This window comes from Talpa occidentalis, unplaced genomic scaffold (assembly GCF_014898055.3).
Source record: "Talpa occidentalis isolate TD23 unplaced genomic scaffold, MPIMG_talOcc4v2.1 talOcc4.5, whole genome shotgun sequence".
Lineage (NCBI taxonomy): Eukaryota > Metazoa > Chordata > Mammalia > Eulipotyphla > Talpidae > Talpa > Talpa occidentalis.
Window position 1 is genome coordinate 61,511,381 of NW_023604861.1, and position 7,061 is coordinate 61,518,441.

Below are 7,061 nucleotides of genomic sequence, written 5' to 3' on the forward strand. Positions count from 1 at the left end.
CACATAATTATGCTGAAATATTTCAAAATAGATCACAGACCTTGTAACAGGATTGCATAGTTCCAGTTGGCACATTTTCCAGTGCTTTCTTATTCTTTGGATCCTACTTTGATGTTTGGAAAGGTAATTATCTTTCCTTGATAGACTTTTTGTTTCTCCCATGAGAAACAAGTCCTGGATTGCTCTTTTGTGATGTGTGTGATATTGCATCTATAGTTATAAAATTCAAACCATTTATAGTTATAAAATTCAAACCATGTCTTTTAAGTACTTACTACAATACTGGGAATTTTATTGTGCACTTCAGAGGTATTGTTTAATTTAAATCTCACAGTGATCTGATAATTAATTAAATTTTTTTGAAGCAAAGTGAATCTGAGACTCCATGAGATTAAAATTTTGCCAAGCTCACATAGTAAGCAATAGCAACATTACTCAAATTCTGGGCCTTGACTCCAACACTTACCCTCTTAATTAATTCACTATTCTACTCTAATGGGGTAATTTTAAAACAGAGTTATTAGAAGACCTGGTTGTTAACATTTTAACAATTGTTCAGGAACAACCATAAATGGATATTCTAAGTTTATGTGTATGTGTTTGTGGTTTGTATATATATGTTTGCCTTACTTTTTAACATCAATTTTTAAGACGATCACAGAACATTTAGAATATATCCTGTCATCCAGAGCAAGAATGATCCAGTCTAGTAGCTCTTGCTAATTTTGTTTAAATAATCCAGAAACCTTTTATATAACTGAAGAACTATCTTTCCCTATCTCTGTTGCCTACCCCTTACTCATCCACCCTTTTTTTTTTTTTTAATGCATACAAGAGCTGGCCTACACCTTACTGTTGCCTACCCCTTACTCTCCACCCTTGCTTTTTTTTTATGCATACAAGAGATGGGGTACAGGCCAGAGGTGTAGGGTGGGGGGTGAAAGGATTCACCAAAGACAAAGTAGGGAACAGAACAGGCAGATTGACCGCAGAACATTGCTGAGGGGAGCAGCGGGCGAGTCAGGAGAGGTCTGCTGCTCCATGTGGGTTGCCCCCTGGCAGGCCGGGAATCGAACTAGTGCTGCAGAGGCTGTGAACAGCTTCATAGTTTGCGTCTTAACCCCTTGCACCACCAGGGAGGCCCCTCAACCCTTGCTTTTTTTAAATCTGTATTAGTATCTTTATTTATTTATTTTATTTTAACATTTATCATTTGAAAAAAAAATTTAGACAATATTTGCTTCCCCCCACCCCCTTATATTGAGTCCCCATAGAATTTCCTTCCCCAAGGCACCCATGCACCATCACCACAATCTCCTGTGCTCCTCCCTCCCTCCCTCTGACCCCTCTCCCTCCTCCCCCCCTGCAATATGTCTCTGGTTTATAATTGTCTGTTTTTGCTGTGTTGTGTTTTGTACTGTTATTACTTTTTACACTGATGTCTTATTTGCTTCCACTATATTCCCGCTATAAGTGAAACCATTTGATATTTTTCTTTTTCCTTCTGGCTTATTTCACTGAGCATAATTACTTCTAGCTCCATCCACATTGCTGTGAATGACATAAGTTTATCTTTTTTGATTGCTGAATAATATTCCATTGTGTATATGTACCACATCTTCTGATCCAGTCATCTATTTTTGGGCATTTGGGTTGTTTGCAGGTTTTATCTATTGTAAATAGTGCTGCAATAAATATAGGTGTACAGGTGTTCTTTTGAATCAATGTTTTTGTGTCCTTTGGGTAGATCCCTAGTAGTGGAATTGCTGGATCATATGGTAGCTCCGTTTTTAGTAGACTGAGAAACATCCACGCAGCTTTCCACAGTAGTTTGACCAGTTTGCATTCCCACCAGCAATGTAGGAGAGTTCCTTTTTCACCGCATCCTCGCCAACAGTTGTTGTTGCTTGTTTTTTTGATATGTGCCATTCTTACTGTTATAAGGTGGTATCTCAGTGTGGTTTTGATTTGCATTTCCCTGATTATAAGGGATTTTGAACATTTTTTCATATGCCCGTTGGCCATTTGCATTTCCTGTTTGGAGAAATGTCTTTTGAGTCTTAAGACATAATGTCTTATGTTTGAAACACTAGGTATAAGTACCCTTGAAGTTTGTAGCTTGAAAGTAGCTTGAAAATCATGTTCATGTAATGAACACTTCTTTACAATCATGCACAGAATTTATTTATTTATTTATTTTTTTCACAGAATTTTTTTAATGAAAAATATTTTGCATATATTTAGATCCTTGTGAATTGAAATACACACCCCCACACCCCCACACACACACAATCTTCCAAGATCTTCAAGTTTAAAATTTTGTAGACAAAGAAAAGGAATAACTAAACATTTATGTCTTCTGACAAAAAGTCTAATCACTGGGGAGGTTACACTCTATGCAGTGATTCAGGGATCTGGGCAGTGGAGACCTACATCTGCAGTGTGGGACTTTCAAAGTTGTCCTGGGATTTGAAATACTGCTGGAAGTTGGGAGAAAAGAGAAAACTGAGAATCACGTAGGCCTTTCAGTAACATGGTTCAGGCTGGAAAATGGGATGCAACTTTTCCGTTCACATTTCATTGAACACACAACTCAGCTCCTTGGTCTTACTTCAATGTAGAGGAAGAAAGGGAATGTAGCCTCTTTCTGGGCAAAAGCTTCCAAGTATAATATCAAATTAAGTGTAAACAGAGACATTACTAGTCAAGAATATCAGCACCAATGATTTTATATTCTTTAATAAATAGAGGGACAGAATGTCCACAAAAATCTTTAAGTCAGCAAGTGGAATAAAACCTTTTTTGATATTTTAATTTCACATTTGTGGAAATAATATGCAAGAAGATATTTGCTGAAATTAAAATGCAGGAAGAGTACTTGCTGATTGCTGTACATAAATGTTGAAATGTTAATTATTACAGAAAAAAATCTTTTATCTTTGAGTAACATTGTTTTAAAATAACTCCATTAAAACAGTACTGTGTATGAATTAAAAACATGAACCCTGGGGTCAGCAGGCTCTGGTAACTAATGTTTCAATGTAGAAAGGTATGAAACTGTATTCACAAAAATTATTTCATATCTAGTCAAAGGGTAATGACCATTAAAGTCAACTTTTCAGGAAAGATGTGGGAGTTACTGTACATTTTACTGAAGTCATCAGGCCACTAGGCAGAGGGGACAACAAAGGTTCACATTATATTAAAGATCATTACAAAGCATATCAAATGTAAAGTGTAGAAATTATTCTAGTCTTAGCAAACATCTAACAACTGACCATGAATCATCAAGTTCTAACTGGGCTTGTAGAATACAATATCCAAAGCTGAAACCATTATTTAAACAAATAGTTTTGACATTAAAAATGGAACTGCCATTTGACTCAGAAATTCCACTCCTGTACATCTACCAAAAAATTTCAGAAACACTGATCCAAAGAAAAGTCATAGCCCATGTTTACTGCAGCATTATTTACTGCAGCTAATTATGTGTTCCAAAACAGATGTGTCCCAAAACTAAGTGTCCCAAAATAGATGTTTCGATCAAGATGTGGTGTATACACAATGGAATATTACTCAGCAATAAAAAATGATAAACTCATCAGCAATATGGACAGAGTTGGAAGGGATAATGCTAAGTAAAATAAGTCAGAAGGAAAAAGATAAATACTAGATTGTGTCACTAATATGTGAAATAAAAAAAAACCAAACTAAATTTAAAATCCGAACTTCGAAAGCTGGATACAGAACTGAAACATCCAGGGTGGGGAAGGATAGGGGATTAGGTAATAACAAAGAGGGAAAGAAGCACACTGGACTATGGTGGTAGACTATGGGTGACTTGGTAATGGATAAACTGTAGCGGCAACACCCAAGGGGGTAGGAAAATATTACTTCAATTAAAAATAAATTAATGAAAAATAGTTTTGAAACTAGAAATGAAAATAAAATCACAATATCTACATTCCCTTATTTTCCTCTTACTCTATTTGGTGAGTCATACATTTTTAAAACTTCATGCTTGTGGTTCATAAATGTGTATGTGTGTTTATGTGTGTATGTGTGAATATGTTCCCCATGAATATACACTCCTTTCGGGCTATATATGTGGATTAGTTTAAGCTGCCAGACAAAACCAAGTCCATCTAAACTGACACTTCAGGACTAGAACTGCCAGATGCTCAAAAGAAACATCTGTTTCTGAAGCCACAGGAGACAACAATGAAAGAAAAACAGAATAATTTTACATGACAAAGTAAATCCAACAAATGTGAAAATATAGCTCATCATTCAATTTCAAAGACACTGGCATATAAGGGGAAATAATGGAATGGTAACCTTACCTAATAAACAATAGGGTCTATTTCTGTTTTAGAGGTGTGATATGGAACAAGTAATTTTTTTTATCAATTTTAATATGAGGGACTAGCTGGTGGCAATGAAGGCAAATCTTGCACATCCCAATTTTGCCCCAGTTTGTCTATACAGGACTGCAGTAGCAAAATCATTTATCCTTACTCTTCGAATTTGATGATGATGGAATTGCCTTTGTTGAATCCAACTGACCCTAATGCATAAAAAGCAACATGATTTGAAGTCCCAGTTTGCATCACAAGAATCAACTCAGCAAAACTGCTGAGGGGAATAAAAGCCAGAAAGGCAAAGAGCATCACTAAATTAGAAACTCATCTTTCACAGCAGAATATTGTATGATTGAGCTGTTCAGCGGGGAAGAGAAGCAGAAGGTTCAGAGATAAACTAGAAAGTGCAAAACCTCCAAGTTCCAAATACTGGGACTAGAAATACTGAGTCAAAATAGAACTTTCTGAAAATTCTTGGTTCAAAGTGCCCTAATAGGGATGCTGGTGGTATAAATTGTGTTTAGATGACTCCTTAACAAACTTCCTCAACAGTTTGGTGCCCCCTGATTCTCCTGTTCCCCTGATTCCTGACAACCTCAGCACCATTGCCTCAGCTGCAGCCCTTGTATTCTTGCACTAGCGCTTGCTTTGCCCATACCCTGCCCTACTCGACTTAAGCTACCCATACTTTTCTTTCCTCTTGGGACTTCCTATGATGTTGGATAGTCAGTGATTGAAAAAAAGGACAGCTACTAAACCCACACATATATTCTTTTTCCAGACAACCTGTCCAAAGCCCAGTAACATATGCTCTGTCACTTTCCATTTTCCAACCAGTCCTCTCATGTTACCTTCAGTCTCCCAGGAGTGTTGCAGGTCTTGCTAATATTTATTTATTTTTCATGAACCTTAATCCTGGCTTCCAAGTATCTGCCTTCAAGGTTCAAATTTTCTTCATCACTTTTTCTAGAAATATATTATACAAGAGGAGTTCTGGTGGATTGCTTTCTGACTTGATAATCCAGAATTTTGTGACAATGGTGTCCATGGAAAAGAGCATCACTCCTTCCTCTCTTTTACTTTCTTCCCACTCTCCTCACCCACCCAACACAAAATATTAACAAAGATTCCGCTCCACTGTGGTGATGGTGCACGGGTGCATTGGGGAAGGAAATTCTATGGGGACTACACCTGGGGTGGGGGGAAGCAAATATTGTTTAAAAATGAACAATGATGTAAAAAATAAATTAAAATAAATAAATAAGATGCTGCTCCAATTTTTAATAAGTTGACACTCCAAAAATAATGCAGTAATGGGAATTTCTTTAGTTTTATTTCATTCTCTAAGAACTGTATGTTCCCATATGGAAAAAAACATATTGAATTTACAAAGGGCGGAAGAATAATCTTGTATCCTTTGTAGGATCACATAACTAAGGATCATCCTTAAAAGTGAATACACTGAGACTTTTTCAGTGCCAGGATCCATCATTCGGAATGTATTAATTCCTCTCGTGCAAATTTCTGGGGCAGTGTCTGTGAAAGGAATGTGCTCCCACATACATAAAGGCAAGAATGGAGCGGGGATCCTTGACACTTTGTGAATAGGTTCATCTCTGCACACCTCGAAGAGGCTCTTTTTATCGGCCTTTCAGTGATGCAGTAAACATCTGAAATTATCAAGGGTAAAGGAGAAAGAGAGCTCTCCTACTGAGGTCCAACATTATGGTTTTAGGATGTGGACTACAAACTCCCATGCACATAGTCTTAGATCAAAGACCAGTTACTTCTGAATCTGCAGTTAAAGCCCAAACTTTATATTCCATGTTATTTTACTGGCTCCTCAATCTTCCTTGATTATAGTCTGTAGGCTCTTGGAGAAGACAGAAGTAAATCTAACTCTCAAGAGAGAGCAGTGATGATATGATGCTGGTCAGGATCATAAGAGCAGGCTGATTGACTATTGTGAAAATGCTGGAAATAGAAAGAAACACATCTCCTTTCACTCAAAAGTTGTCACTTCAGTGGTTCTCAAACTTTAGCATTTATAAGAATCTAAGGGAAAATTGTTTAAAATGTAAATTATTGTCTTTATCCGAGAATACCAGCGATTACACCTGGCTAGAGATTGTCCTTTATCTGTCCTACGCATACATGACATGGAGTCTCCAGCTCATATTCAGAAGAGGATAATCACATATACAATTTACACATTCGTCTGTCATTTGCACCTGCTGAAAGAGTGACATGCTTGTGCATGCAGCTACTAAGTTCACCTTGGGATTTCCTAATTGAAAATGCACAACTCAGGGTAAGATGCAGACATGATGATGCGGAAAGGGCCACTAGCCAGATTTATGATTTCCTCTTCTAACTATGTTTTTCTGCTGTCAGAAAAAGAGGCAGTAATACCTCAGGTATATATGGTTGTCATAGGGACAGAAGTTGTGATTTACGAGGAATAGTGCTGCAAATAGCAATAAAATAGCAATTCGGTGGAGGTCAGAGGCACACATTCGCTGAAGCTGCAATCAAACCAGACAGCTGCTCAATCAATTCAATAAGAATTTTGCAGTTGCCATTGTGAATAAGTGGAAGAATGGTGAAATCAAGTCAAGTGTTTCAATCTTGCTTGCATGTCTCCAAAAGCCCAGAGGTTCTCTGCCCCAGGATTTTCAAGCTGCTGTGCCAGAAGTTCTG